This window comes from Schistocerca cancellata, chromosome 5 (genome assembly GCF_023864275.1).
Source record: "Schistocerca cancellata isolate TAMUIC-IGC-003103 chromosome 5, iqSchCanc2.1, whole genome shotgun sequence".
NCBI lineage: Eukaryota > Metazoa > Arthropoda > Insecta > Orthoptera > Acrididae > Schistocerca > Schistocerca cancellata.
Window position 1 is genome coordinate 287537218 of NC_064630.1, and position 16778 is coordinate 287553995.

Consider the following 16778-nt stretch of genomic DNA (forward strand, 5'->3'; position numbering starts at 1 on the left):
GAACCCCTGAGGTCTGAAGTATATAGGCCGCAAATGTACAATCACAACAGGGTACACTCCGTAAATATTTTGAAAAATATATCAACAAAACTAGATATTGGGATGACCCCATATCAGCCCGTGATGTGATCAGAATCTTAAAATTACGATTGCCCGGTTATATACGACACAAATTAATAAATGTACCCGAAAATGACCTGGAACGGTACTTGTGTGAGCTGGACGAACTCCATCTCTCCCAGGAAGAAAATGGGATAAATAAAGACCGGGAAAATAGTAATGGTTCACCACGCAAGTTTAAAAATGGCAACAACAATTCCAATTTTGGAAGCCACGGAAATGGAAAGGAAGATCAATCCGCAGAACAAAACAGGAAGAACGGAAACGGTCAACCAACTTACAATCAAAAACGTAGGTGGGAAGATAGAGGACATCCCGGCTACTGTAACACTAATAATAGTTACAATAACAAACGTCGAAATGAAGGTCAATGGCCACAACAAAAGCTGTAGCGCCAACAACCGCACTTACCCGGTGCAGTGGATGCAAACTTCTATGCCACCACCTCCGCCTCCTGACGGTAACCAGTACCCGTGTGACAATAGGAATTCTATGCAGAATACTAATGCAATACCACAAACATGGACAGACTCGAATAGCAGCGTAAGGATAGTAGAAATGCCCACGGACGGAAACCACCATTGTTCAAGACCGTCAAACGAACAACGGCCACAATAAGCTCCCAATTGATGGTCGGTGAAAAAACAGGGGGCACTCCTAGAAACAATACACAAGATAATGTATTATTACTGAGGTAGCAAGATGGAAACAGTACACAACATGATTTACTTATGGAATCAAACCAAGGTAACAAAAAAGAAATAACTGAAGTACAAACCATCATAAAAGCTAGAATTAATGAATTGCCAGTAGAAATATACATAGATACAGGTGCCACTACCAATGTTATGAGCTATGACCTATTCAAAACCTTGAGCCAAAACCGCAACTTATGGACATTTCCTGTACAAAACTGCTGTGTCATTGGAGCCATGGGAGCACAAGCACAAAACGTTCAGTATCAGGTGCTGGTAGATGTATGCCTAGGGGAAGATAACTTAAAATGTATCATTCTCGTAGTCAAAGGATTGAGAATAACCTGCATCCTGGGGGGAGGTTTCCTGAGCGAGAAAAAAGCAAAAATTGATTTCTCCCGCGGGAAGATCTCCCTACTGAATGAAAATAAGCAGATTGTACTGGATTTAACACGAACAGTAAGTACACCCGGTAAAGATGGCCCGAGCGTACGAGTAAAAAGCGAAGAGATGCCCATATTTCAATTAAGCAGCAATTTAAGGGGCCAGGGAGAATATTATTCGGACGTAGCTCACAACGAAACGCTTCGCTGGACCGAAATCGTTAACAATAAAGCACAAGAATCATGTTATCTAACTGAATCCCAACGATAGCAGCTCGCACAGTTATTAAATAACTATAGTGATGTTTTCTCTAAAAAACCTGGAATCATCAAAGGGTATATGTATAATATAGATGTGTTTCCACATGCGATATTCTGCCAAGCATCATATTCAGTACCGTGGACGAAAAGGGAGGCAGTTAACAAAGAAATACAAAAAATGCTGCAGTGGGGTATAATAGAACCATCCCTTTCGCCGTACAGCAGTCCGCTGGTAGTTGTAGCCAAGCCAGATGGAAAAATCAGACTTGTCCTAGACGCCAGGAACATTAATAAAATTATAGTACCCGTTAGGAAGAGACCGGTGAATTTAGAAGAACAAATACAGAAATTCTATGGAGTCAAATATCTCACCTCGATAGATATGCGAAGTAGTTACTGGCAAATCCCGCTATCCAAGGAATCTAGAAAATTCACCGCCTTCATTTTCAATGGAAGGAGTTATCAATTCAAAGTGTTACCTTTTGGACTCAACGTAAGAGCAGGCGTATTCATTAAGGCATTGGACCAAGCGCTAGGCGCAGACTTGCTAGAGAAAGTTACTCTTTACGTGGATGACCTTCTAGTGGCCACAAGCACATGGGAAGAACATATAGAAATCCTGGAAAGATTGTAAAATAAGCTCGCAGAAGCAGGAATAACTGCAAATCTTGAAAAATCAAAATTTGGGAGGGATCAGCTTAAATTCCTTGGGCACATCATATCACCTTCCGGAATAATGGCTGATACCAAGAAGATACAAGCGATCAAAGAATTTCCACAACCCACAAACAAAAAACAGTTAAAATCATTTATCGGACTAGTCTCCTTTTTCCGACGCTTTGTGCCGAACCAACTGCTCAACAATGAAGCCTTGCTCACCTTACTGCGAAAAAATGTCACATGCAACTGGTCCGCAGAGTGTCAGCAAGCTTATGAAGAGATCAAAGGAGCCTTAGTCAATGCACAAATGCTGTACCATCCGGATATGACCCGGGATTTTTGTATAGCCACCAACTCTTCATCCTATGGTTTAGGAGCATGTCTGTCTCAAGTAGAAGAAACCGATGGGAACAGTGAAATAAGAGTTATAGCTTTTGCCAGCCGAGTGCTTACTAAATGTGAAGGAGCATATTCGGTGACCGAAATGGAAGCACTCAGTGTTGTATGGGCTCCGCAAAAATTTCATTATTATGTTTATGGCAAGTCAATTAAATTGTTCTGTGATCACTAAGCCTTAAGCTTCCTATTAACCTGCAAAATATTACATGCCAGACTAGCCCGTTGGGCATTAGTACTACAGGAATACAATTTAAAAATTATGTACTTAAAAGGGAAAGATAATGTAATTGCGGACGCTTTATCCCGTATACCAGTAGGCATGTCACAGCTAGATGAAATGATCGAGCGAGCGTCAGAATATAGAGTTTTATTAATGACGTCGCAACAATACCGTCGTGAATATTTGCACCTGTGCAAGAATGTAGGACAGCTGCAAGACGAAGATCATACCTGGATGAAAGTGAAACGATAACTAATATTAACCGAGCGGGGTGGCGCAGTGGTTAGACACTGGACTCGCATTCGGGAGGACGACGGTTCAATCCCGGGTCCGGCCATCCTGATTTAGGTTTTCCGTGATTTCCCTAAATCACTCCAGGCAAATGCCGGGATGGTTCCTCTGACAGCGCACGGCCGACTTCCTTCCCAATCCTTCCCTAATCCGATGAGACCGATGACTACGCTGTCTGGTCTCCTTCCCCAAACCAACCAACCAACCAACCACTAATTTTAGAGCAAGCTAACAGCGAAATTTCGCGGTACAAAGTGGAGAACAACATATTGTACCACAGAAATGACACTGCCTCAGAAAACTGGTGCGTGTGTATCACGTACAAATACATACAAATTTTATCTGGTACACGCATTACGCATGGGGACATGTAGGAATACAGAAGTGTGTAGCAATAATACAAAGATATTGTTACATCCCGAATAGTAAACGTGTGGTCCAAAAGATATTACGAACGTGTGACGTTTGTCAGAAAGCTAAAGCCAACAATAGAGGCAACAAAACAGAACTGCATCCAATTATTCCGATACAGCCACTTCAAATTGTGTCAATGAACATCGCAGGACCATTACCTACGGCTCGCGGTGGAATGTGGTATATATTAGCTGTTTACGATACATTTACTAAGTATGTGAAATTGTTTCCAATGAAAACCACTACTGCCAAACAGATGATACAACGCATATCAAAAGAATTCATACCGAAAATATGAAAACCACTAGACGTTCTAACAGACAATGCTAGATATTTCACAGGTCAACTGTGGAAGGAGTTTCTACGTGACCAAAACATAAAGCATATATTAGTTGCACATTTCCACCCGGAAACAAGTCCCGTAGAGAGAATTTTTCGGGAACTCAACAGATTTATCCTAACATATACTCATCAGCAACATACAAAGTGGCCGGAATTGTTACCCGTCTTTGAAAATATACACAACAATCTATCTCATCCAGCTACCGGATACACGCCCAATGTGTTATTATTTAGTACTGCAGAACTAAATGAATGGATCACGTCGCTACCAAAATTGCCGCGCACAAATAAAAGGCAAGAGGATGAAATAAAGGACGCCATCAGCAACATGACGAGCTGCGCTAGTCAACGAAAGAGGCGATATGACAAGTCAATAAAACGGACAGTCCCATATCAGATAAACGACTTAGTTTTGATAAGAAACCATCCTAAGTCGTCACTCATAACAAAGAAGAACAAGAAATGGCAAATGCTGTATAATGGACCTTTTAAAATCATACATCAGCTACCTTATAGCTGATGTGATGAGCGGGAAGATCAAAGGATTGTATCCCTATAAGGACTTAAAGAAATTTGTGGTACCTGACAATAGGACATGAATGGTTTACCGTATTTTTATGTATTATGAAGGTTTTGCACAGACTTCAATATATATTTTTGTGTAGTTGTAAGAATTTGATGTTTTGTTTGTGCTTAGTATGTAAGATGTTTTGTCTTTATGTCAAGGAATGATTTACACATCAGCCTTCAAAAATAAGTAAAAAGAAGCTAAAGGACCATCAGTCCAGTGATAGTATTTGTTTAGAAACATAATCCGTAAGTGTAAGATGTTTTTCAGTGGTTATCAGAGTTAGTAACTATAAATTTTATTATGCTGTGTGATAAATGTTTATTTAAAGAATGCACTAAATATTCTAATCTGTTACATGAAAAATGAACAGAAAGGTGTATGCAAAAGACTGTGCACATACCATGTGACATCTGTGATGCTGTGCTTTGACCTTAAAAGAGAAAGTATAAGCATCTAGCCACAATATTTGAGATTAAATAAGAGCTCTACTTTAGAGTCTGTTTTTGACAGTTGCAAACCTTTTATAGGATACGCGATTACGCTAACAGCTTATGGAGCTAGCACATGCGCAGCGGTCCTAATCCCCAAATGACTATACTGTATGACAAATTTATTAATGCTTAAATATAAAAATATTGCAAGTCAGCCCAGAACCCGTTGCATGTATGATGTAACACTTAATTGTATGCAATAACAGAACAAAAGTGCTTTTGATCTGTGAAATTTCAATGTAACATATTGTGTAAACGAACAGACATCTGTGTCACTATGTGATATAAAGAAAACCAGTAATCATGTAATACAATTGTATCAAAGTCATGCTATAAGCAATACTAACAGAAACTATAATAGTGTGTTGGTATTTGCGGAGGAAGTGTGAACTTTGAGAACTGTATTAGTGATCAACTTGGACAATGAACACTTATGTGCTGTACAACTGAAAAAACGTGAGGTACAAACATTAACAAAACATATCTGTGTGCAGTGACCGAAAACACAAAACTGTGATCAATGTGTGTTCGAAACTGTACAGACAACATTTTTAGTTTGGACGCTACCTCCTGTGCGCCAAAAATTAATATGACGTCACGGACCACGTAGTAGTACGTTACTGCAACGGCAACTACGGTGGAACGCCGTCAAACAAAAATAGTGAAACATAAATATTCCATACGAAGTGATGACAAAAGGGATGTGCAGTGCTTACTTCAGCATCATATATCCTGCATCATTCAGCACCTGTACGTGCAAACGGACACGAAAATACCAAGTAACTGAGCCTGTGCCTCGATGATGCAATAATGTTGACTAATCAATTCTTACCCACAGCCATAACATCTTACAATATCCGTTCTATAACATATGTGCATTTGTTTCATGATTTGCACGAGTCAACATCCTCTCCCGTGCTGAAAACTTTAACGAGCGGTGCGCAACAATGCAGACGCACCACGCAGACAAAATAACGTCGTTCCGTACTCCACATCCTGACCGCCTCCTACGGACATGAAAGAAGTCAACAGTTTCCAGCCGACGCTGCATGGCAACGGGCACGAGGCATAGCGGTAGCGACATACAGCGTCATCCACACCACACGACTAGAAATGCGCCGACAAAAAAAAAAAAAAAAGCTCAAAATATTACCAACACAATAAAAAAATTTGATGAACACTTTCATATAAAAACTATATGTTAGTTTCTTTTCAGAAAATTTTATATTTGATGTAAATACTTGTAGTACCAAAACATGTAGAACCAACTTATGTAAATAACGCAAAGGGTTAAATCTATCAGCTCTGCTGAGGTTTTTCTGGGGTTTCCCTGCGGCCCTCGTCCTAATGGAAGAGCTTGTTATATTGTAACTGTCCCCAGTCATGTTATGTAAAAAGACACAAAATGAATGTGTACCCATCACCTAATACACGGTAAAGTGAACTGAAAGTGAACAACGAACGAAAGAAAAGTGACACTCGTCGTCTACAAGGACCAAACATTAAGTAGTGTGTTCCTTGTAGCCCAGGGGGCCGTGTAGCGTCCCTTTTGCAAAATTCACCCTTATCAAGGTGAAACATAAATAAAACTGACAGTATGTGACTCAAAATGAATGGCAAACATTGATTTATCATTGATTTAACTGTAAAAATATACAATATATATATCGATAAATGCAGAAAAGACATTATTTTTATTGTATGATATTATAATGTGATTAACTTTGTAAGAGTATAAAATACAATGCAATGCTCATTCTTCTGTCTAGTCTGTTTTGTTCTGTTCGTTCTGGTATTAGCTGGAATAAGGTACGCAAGCTATTGAGCTGCGCTAGCATTTTGTTCCTGTCGTAAAGTAGTTGCAAATTTGTAATGGTGTAAACTGTGTCCTAGTACGAATATATTAGTATAAAGTGATCTCAGTGTGTTATTTCAAGAACCTACGTCACATTTATCTTATGAAAAGAATATTTAATGAAAATTATTTAGCATGTTTCCGGCTGCTGCGGAGCGAGTAACAGTAATCTCTGACTGTTAACAATTAGCCGCCATTACGCGGTACATTTAAAAATATTTTTTCACAGCACAATGTCTGATAGCCGGAGCGGAAGAAATCGAGTATAAATATTCAGTGAGATTAATTGAAGGAATCCAGTGACATAATTTTATTAAAACTTGTCTATTTTCTGTGATAGTAATAATTTCAGAGATGAGTACTACTACGCTATTGCATTTACAGTAATTTGTAGGGAGCCTGGCGCTCGATAAAACCAGATATAATACGTAATTGGCAACCTACGAAATTCATTATTTTGCTTATTATATCTCTTTTGTATTTTTATTTGAAAGCTAAAAGTAAAAACTAACTTCACTAAAAATCAGTAACAGATCACGATAAATCAAAGGACAAACAAATTTTCTAGGAGAGTGTTTCCCTCTAAATAAATAGCATAACATTATATATTTTTAAAGAGATATAATAGCTCTCACGTGAGACTAACGTCGATCTTGCGTAGGACACACCCAATAGAAGCTAAAACGTGGATATCTCCCAGGATTAGGAGAATTTCAGTTAAATTGTGTGACTACTTTGTAAGAAATATCAATGTAAGTTATGAATCTAAAGGTAGTAAGGAATGGTGAACTCTGATTATTAACTCTCAAGTGAAACTCCTCCCTACTAAAGGTAAAAGAAAGTCACAAGGGTTAATACAACATAATGCAGACATACCCACCATAACAAAAGAATCGATTAAATACTACCAAGAAGAAACTAAAGTGGCAAAACACGCTACTGGCAAGTAATATCCGAAGCAATTAATAATGCTGCACAGAAAATATTTCGGTCAATAAAACTAAAAGGAAAATATTGTCGAATGAAACATCCAAAGAACCTCTAGCACAGAAGGCTAAACATGTAAAAATCGGTAAAGCTCAAAGAAAAAGGAAGATTAAGAACAATTTAAACAACAAGGAAAGGAAACAGACATGTTAATCAGGAACACCAAATAAGCCTTTGAAAAGGAGAAACTCTTGGAAATGGATAAAAACTTTCTAGAAAAATAATACCTGTGACTTATATCAAACCTTTAAGAATATATCAAAGTGGTACCAAACACCAAATGTCTGTTTTAAAAATGACCACAGCAAAATTGGATTAAGCAATACTGAAAATTTTGAAGTATTAGCTAGATACTTTCATCAGATTTTGAGCTGCCGTGAACCAAGTCATAAATTAAAATTCTCAGACATTAATGAAACTTTGATAGAATATTCTCCACCAACTGTAGAAGATACTGAAGATGTAATTAAAATCCAGAAAAACAACGAAGGTAATGGAGAAGATTCGATTACAGCTGAAGTTTTGAAGTGGTTCTTGCCAAATATGACAAGTGACCTAATTTTACTCTTAGAAGAAATATGGGGAAAACAGAAAAAATCCTAGAGGAATGGAAAGTTCCCTTGATACATCCAGTTCACAAAACATTATTAAATGAGATGTAAAAACTACGTAGTAATCTCTTTACTGTCAGTAGCGTATTTTTCAAGATTTTATTAAGCTGGATAGAAGCAATATTAGAGAGTCTTTTAGGTAAATATGAAGGAGGTTTTAGGAATGAGAGGACATTCTCATAACAAATATTTACTCTCAAGTCAGTAATTCACCACAGACTACTTCCTTCAGAGGACACTGTCGTTACGTTTGTGAATTTCAAAAGGCTTTTGGTTCCTTTGACGGAGAAACTATAGATAACATAATTCGAGAATTTGACGTAAAGTCTAAACTGGCAAACCTAATCCGTGAAACACAGTCTGTAAAGTGAAATTGATAGGAGAAATTTCAAAGCCTTTCAAAATGAAGACTGGTGTACGACAAGGTGATGTCCTATTCCAAATTCTTTTCAATAGTGTGTTACAAAAAAACTTATTGAACTCAACATATCGCGGATAATGTTAGAAACGGAAAGCAGGATAATCAGAATCAACTGTCTTGCATTTCCAGATGATTTTAATATACGATCTGAAAGTATGGCATCTGCTATCGCACAAATAAACTTCGTGGAAGAAATATCCAGCGGAACTGGCTTAAGAATTCCTGCAGAAAAACAAAATTTACAACAAACGTTGAGGATGTTCCAAAATTAATGAAAAATGTTATTTCGCAAACAGGAAGGGAAAAGAATTCTAATTTCAGGGGGAGATAATACAAAAATTGTAAAAGTCTGCGTTATAGGAAAGGTTGCATAAGGCGTATGGTGTCACCAAAGATGTCTACAATAAGTAGTGCCCATCGAAAAATGCAAAACTAAAGTATTACAACACAGTAGGAAGCCAGACTGCTAATATGCAAGGGAATGCAATTATGATTTAGACAGATAGAAAGTTCAAATGGTTCAAAGGGCTCTGAGCGCTATGGGACTTAACATCTGTGGCCATCAGTCCCCTAGAACTTAGAACCCCTTAAACCTAACTAACCTAAGGACATCACACACATCCGTGCCCGAGGCAGGATTCGAACCTGCGACCGTAGCAGTCCCCCGGTTCCGGACTGAGCGCCTAGAACCGCTAGACCACCGCGGCCGCCCAGATTGAAAGTACTAGAGGGGAGAATTATAAGGAAAATATTAGGAGTATGAAACACAGAAGAAGGTTGGAGATAACGAAGTAATGCTGAAACATACTAAAATAAAAAAAAAGTATTTCAATTATAATGAGAAAAAGAAGATTCATGTTCTTCAGATTTTTACTTCGAATGTAAGAGAGTAGATTACTAATAAAATTTTCAAATATTTGTGTGGCAAGAAGTCCACAACAAGCTCAGTCAAGGAAATAAGAAAGGACTTAGAAGGAAAAATATTAGGAAGGTTATATCAACAACCGAGAAGCTTTTCGGGGAAAAGGATTGAAATTGGAAGGATTCCAAGGCAGGGAACCTAAAACGACTGTTCAAAATGGTCTGAAGACCGAAAGAAGGAACGCAGTTAATAGCTGAAGGCATGCTGGAAGAAAAGAAAACAATAAGGAATGGAGAACTGAAATTCAAACGTGGTCCTCAAATGGCCTGATCGCAGTAAAAAAAAAAAGTAAACGTTGTTGTATGGAATAATGTCCTGGATTAACTCATCATTAATGAAAACAGTCTTGATTGCGCAAAAAACATGCTTAAGAGTAACGTGTGATGCTCGCTCACGATCTTCTTGTAGACATCTATTCAAGCAGTTCAGCACTGTGACTATAACTTCACAATATATTTTTTTCCTCGTGAATTTTGTTGCAAGTAATACTCTACAGTTCAGAAGAACAATGAGGTACACAATTCTAATACTAGATGGAAAATTTGTTATTCATTACATCACATTAAGGTTGTCTTCAGCACCAAAAGGGGTGCACAACGCTGCACCAAAGAGTCTTGATCACTTACCCATTGATATGAGTCTGACTGTGAGAGTGAAGTAAAATTTGGTAATAAACTGAAAAATCTGTGTATCTGTGTATTTTTGAAAAAAAAACCATATAAAAACTTAGAACTGTTCAGAACGTAATCCTACGTACAAATTAAATTCAGATGTGAATGTAAAACTATACCTTCCGTATTGCTACAATCTACTGTGCAAAAGGATTCATCGAAAGTGTAACTAACAAACCAGGCGAGCCTTCCACAACTTCTGTTACCGACCTCAGAACTGCGTGTCATTGTTCTATGTTACTCCTGTCTAGCCCCAATATTCAGATTTGAGTAAAATGTGCAATCTACAATACGGCTTTCAGTTCCTCCATAGCCACATCCGCACGCAATTCAACTTCAACATTTATCTTTAATGATTCCACGTTGTATCCAACTTCCAGCTCTGTTTCTACACGCGGGGATTGCCCATCACGTGGAGCTACAGACTTCACTTGGCCGTCAGTGACACCCATAAACTCAGAGACTGTCGGTGATATACTTCACCTTCAGTAGTCAGCTGAGCTCTAATTGACAGCAACTTCAGTTTCCGTTACAACCTTCTGTATAAGAACAAGCTCACTACATGCGTTTTCAGGGAACACTTTAGCCTGTGTTATGTCCCCTACTATTAGTGTAGTCTTTTCTGCTTCCTCTATTACACTCCTGGAAATTGAAATAAGAACACCGTGAATTCATTGTCCCAGGAAGGGGAAACTTTATTGACACATTCCTGGGGTCAGATACATCACATGATCACACTGACAGAACCACAGGCACATAGACACAGGCAACAGAGCATGCACAATGTCGGCACTAGTACAGTGTATATCCACCTTTCGCAGCAATGCAGGCTGCTATTCTCCCATGGAGACGATCGTAGAGATGCTGGATGTAGTCCTGTGGAACGGCTTGCCATGTCATTTCCACCTGGCGCCTCAGTTGGACCAGCGTTCGTGCTGGACGTGCAGACCGCGTGAGACGACGCTTCATCCAGTCCCAAACATGCTCAATGGGGGACAGATCCGGAGATCTTGCTGGCCAGGGTAGTTGACTTACACCTTCTAGAGCACGTTGGGTGGCACGGGATACATGCGGACGTGCATTGTCCTTTTGGAACAGCAAGTTCCCTTGCCGGTCTAGGAATGGTAGAACGATGGGTTCGATGACGGTTTGGATGTACCGTGCACTATTCAGTGTCCCCTCGACGATCACCAGTGGTGTACGGCCAGTGTAGGAGATCGCTCCCCACACCATGATGCCGGGTGTTGGCCCTGTGTGCCTCGGTCGTATGCAGTCCTGATTGTGGCGCTCACCTGCACGGCGCCAAACACGCATACGACCATCATTGGCACCAAGGCAGAAGCGACTCTCATCGCTGAAGACGACACGTCTCCATTCGTCCCTCCATTCACGCCTGTCGCGACACCACTGGAGGCGGGCTGCACGATGTTGGGGCGTGAGCGGAAGACGGCCTAACGGTGTGCGGGACCGTAGCCCAGCTTCATGGAGACGGTTGCGAATGGTCCTCGCCGATACCCCAGGAGCAACAGTGTCCCTAATTTGGTGGGAAGTGGCGGTGCGGTCCCCTACGGCACTGCGTAGGATCCTACGGTCTTGGCGTGCATCCGTGCGTCGCTGCGGTCCGGTCCCAGGTCGACGGGCACGTGCACCTTCCGCCGACCACTGGCGACAACATCGATGTACTGTGGAGACCTCACGCCCCACGTGTTGAGCAATTCGGCGGTACGTCCACCCGGCCTCCCGCATGCCCACTATACGCCCTTGCTCAAAGTCCGTCAACTGCACATACGGTTCACGTCCACGCTGTCGCGGCATGCTACCAGTGTTAAAGACTGCGATGGAGCTCCGTATGCCACGGCAAACTGACTGACACTGACGGCGGCGGTGCACAAATGCTGCGCAGCTAGCGTCATTCGACGGCCAACACCGCGGTTCCTGGTGTGTCCGCTGTGCCGTGCGTGTGATCATTGCTTGTACAGCCCTCTCGCAGTGTCCGGAGCAAGTATGGTGGGTCTGACACACCGGTGTCAATGTGTTCTTTTTTCCATTTCCAGGAGTGTACTTCCTTTCCTAAATTCCATGTTTGGCTCATCTGCCCTTTCCTGCGTTTCCGGATCATTTTTCCTTAAATATTCTACCATTCATAGATTTTCGTCTGTAGCTACTATCCGTCTATTTGGTGAAGTGTGTGAACTCATTTGAGTGTCTTTTTCCCATTGACGTGTCCCTCCTATTGCTATCTTCTTCCTCGTAATTTCTAATTATGGAAAGTAAAAAAGGAAGAGGGTAAAAAAAGGAAAGGTAAGGGACTACCGTTATCAGCTGCATCGTGACTTTATGCGGTATTAGAGGAGACAAGCCAAGATATCTGCTGGACCAGGTCTCGAACCCGGTTGCTTTATAATTCTGGAGGGTATCTTTGTTCTGTCACTGCAGCTACAAAAATGCGCGATTTTTTCACCAGACGCGTTTCGCTTTATTGATATAAAGCACCGTCAGTGGTCTGTAATTAAATTACTTATGTTTTGATTTGCTTTTAGATCGAGAAAGAGTTCGTTAAGAATAGGTTGATTTGTACTTATGGCGATTTTTCGGCTGATTTCTCGTTTACACCGATGTGCTAACAGACGGAATTTGAAAATGTAAAAGCAAATCAAAATGTGAATAACTTAATTACAAACCACTGATGATGCTTTACCTCAATAAAGCGAAGCGTGTCTGGTGAAAAGAATTACACACTTTTGTAGTTGCATCGACAGAACCAAAATACCGTCAAGAAAAGGAAATAAACTCTTCAAGAAATACTCACGTAATTAATATAGAAACGACCAGAAATGAGAAGTCAATAGCATAAACACCCTTTAACTGGTTGATGTGTGCAACACCGTAACGCTTGGTACCGACTCTCAATCACAGAGACTACATGTTCAATGGCACTCGATAGCAAGCAACCAACTAGACATTACGAAACATTTTCGTCACAGTTAGTTCTCACTGTAAATACAGTGCAGCGATGAAAAGCAGAAATGTGGTGGTGTGCCATGCGTTGCTCATCTCCTTTTTCTAATGGTGCAGTGTTGCTGAGTTATAACTGGGTAACTAAAGCACCCCTAACAGAGTAGCCGACAACGGTGTCAGGGTCTGCAAGATGCCTGTGAACGTTCGGAACCGACCGCACCACTCAACGACGAATTACAAAGGCCGATGTCTACGATGTGCTCGAAGATCTTTTACTACAAACTCCGGTCCATCGGATTACGACAACCTCCGAAAGAATCACAGTACAACTTCACGTCGGAACTCGACATCCCCACTGCACAGACTCTAGACATCATTGTTATTACGCTAGCCGCCGCTTAGGCACTCAGAATAGCAAACAATAACGAGAAAACAAAGAGGGCAGCAAACGAAAGGACTGGATAAGAGCTACATGTGATGAAGAGCTGCCTATGAAGACCTGCCCTAAGATAGAACACTGATGAGCCACTCAGATATACGCCGGTCAACCTTCTTGCCATGTGACCACTCCGGCCGCTGACAACGCCACGCGACACTAGAGGGCAAAACACACCTAAAAAACGAACGGCGATGTAGGCAGAGGAACTATTTCAGTCGGCGGTAGCGGTACGAATTCAAAGGTGCAGGAGGGTGGCGGTACGAATTCAAAGGTACGGGAGAGAAAACCAGCCGGTAAGAAGTATACATGGTTGATTAAGGTAGGTGATTTTGTGGCAGCAACTATTGCACTAACCCCGCTGGCCATCGCCTCGAAATTGAAAACTTGTATTACAGATATGGGTGTAACATTCCATGCATACGGTATTTAATGTAACTTCTTTGTATGGAGCTGATTAATGTGGATAATAAAACTCTGGTCTTGATCAGTTCCCGCGGAGAGAAAACGAAAAAAGGCTTTACTTTCCCTTTTGTTTTATTTTGAGCATGTTAATTATAGTGGACCGACATATGCACTCACTTTCAATACTAAGTAAATTTATCATTGATTCTGTTCCACAGAGTTATTGAGACAATTATCCCTTTTTCAATGGCGGATAGTAAATTACGTGGAGCTCGATAGGTGAGCTTAAAGTTCAATGTACCGATAACGCAAACGGAGCTATTTAACGACGTCTTCTTCTCCTTAGAGAGGAACGCAATTAAACGCCCAAAGTGTAATCAATACATGAAATGTATTCTCATAACCATCAGCTGTATAGTGGAATGACGACAATGAAAATTTTTGCTGCGTCAGTATTCGATACCGGATTTTCCGCTTTACGGGAACGGTCGCTTTAACCACGTTAGCTATCCATGCAGGACTCACGGCCATGTAATTCCGGTATAGGGAGGAGGTGGAGTATATCTTAATGGAAAGTCGCTGCCTGGTATCAGTGGATAAATCGATACTGTAGAGCCTGTATTGTTAAGATGTAGGATGTAACGTCGGAAGGCATGCATACACGTCCGAAGAAAACATTGCATCGTACTTATTAGCCACGCAAGCCCTTCAGTATCGTACAGTAATCAATACATCGTTTTCTTGCAACAAATCGTGTAACACAGCAGCTTTGGATTACCTAGCACTGAAATGAATTTGCTACGCTAGAGGCTTAAAACTAAACAGATATACCTCACAGACCTCATCAAACCCTGATGTTTTCAGCTGGTGACACATCTGGCGATCGTACTAGTCAGGACAAAAATCGAATACCATCTGCATCGAGGTAGTTCAGTATAGCGAGAGCAATATGCCAGCCAGCATTTCCTTGTCCAAAGATGGCGTCATGGAGACCTCAAAGGCAGGGCACAGCTACCGGCCCGGTAACGTCAGAAATATAGTTGTGCAGAAATGTTTGTCACCTCACTCAAAGTACGTTACATATATGTACTAACTTGAATGGTCGAGTGATTATGACGAAATTTGAAATCTGGCATTGCACCAAATGTGAGTTTAGTCGTCCCATTGAATTCATTTTCACTTGACAATCGTATGTTCTAGACCGACACTAAGAACGATATTGCGGAACCATTAGCAGTAGTCATGACCGCCCACTAAACTGACACTGTTTAATTCCGACACGTAATGATAGACACTTCTTCTTCTTACACAAGAGATAACACGACCTTCTCACAGTCATCCAATATTCATACGACATTTCTATGTTATAAACCCTTTACAAGGCCTTTGCGTATAAGGATAATGTAAATAGTCTACCTGCTCTGTTGTTTGCTCTAAGATGTGATCATTTACATGTCCAAGAACTAAGAACGCTTCATAAAAATTTTACGTTTGTTCTGTGTTGTCAACGGTACAGCAATACTAATGGTCTACAGTGTGTTTAGTGTACTCCTACAGTGGTGAGTTATCTTATGGTATTGTTAGTGGACCTTACCAAATTACGTCTCCTGCAGCCACTATGGTTACGATTTTATTGGACTCGAGATTCCGCAGGATACCTACCGAACGAAATACTAGCTTACTGGTTATCAGATTGGCTTTGTGTTTAGATATAGAAATTCCTAGAAGATCAGAATTAACGCATTGTTCACAACGCGGTGAAGTCGTCGGATGTGAAAGTAATTTCTGAAGTAGCGAAAGGAAGTGTTTCAGGGATATTTTCTGATGGATAATGTCAGGAATCACTTTTACATGAAGAGGCCACAATAGAAAACTATAGCTAAACGCAGCAATACTTACTGCGAGTCAACGGTACAGGGACTGGAATTGATCTTCACGTAAAGATATTGCACATTACGAGGCGGAAAGATATGTAATTGGTCGATTATAATATTGTTGATAAACCTCTGGAAATAACTGTGAATATGTAGGTCCATCTGTTCAGAGCGACTCTATGTAGAACACTCATTAAATCTAGCTGATCCAATGTTGCGATAAATTAGATGTTCAATGAACGTCAGCGACAGAAGCACGAACAGAGGCGTCGTGGATCACGTAAAAGTTTATTGGTAATTTTACGAGAGCGTACACTTTCTGATCAAAAGTATTCGAACACCTATTAGTGGACCCTAATAAGTGGTTCGTCAACCCTTCACCTTTTTGATGGCTTGAACTCTAATGAGGACACTTTTAAGAGGCTTCTGAATGTCTGAGGAGGAATGTCTACCCATTCTTCCTTAAGAGCCGAATTATAGAAGGTAGTGATGATGAACGCTGGGGTCTGGAGCGAAATCAATGTTCTAACTCATCCCAAAGGTCTTCCATTGTCTGTGCAGGCATGCCCATATCAGGTATGTTACTGTTCGCAAACCATTGCCTCACAGAGAATACTTTCCCCTGTAATATGCGGTGACCATACTGTAAAATGTGTTCATAACCTTTCACATTTAGCTTTTTCTTAAAAGCAAAAAGTCGACCACATCCTACTCACGAAAAACTCCCCCATACCATCACACCTCACTTCTTGAGTACTTGACTTCTGGCACTACCGGATTGCCACAGGGCA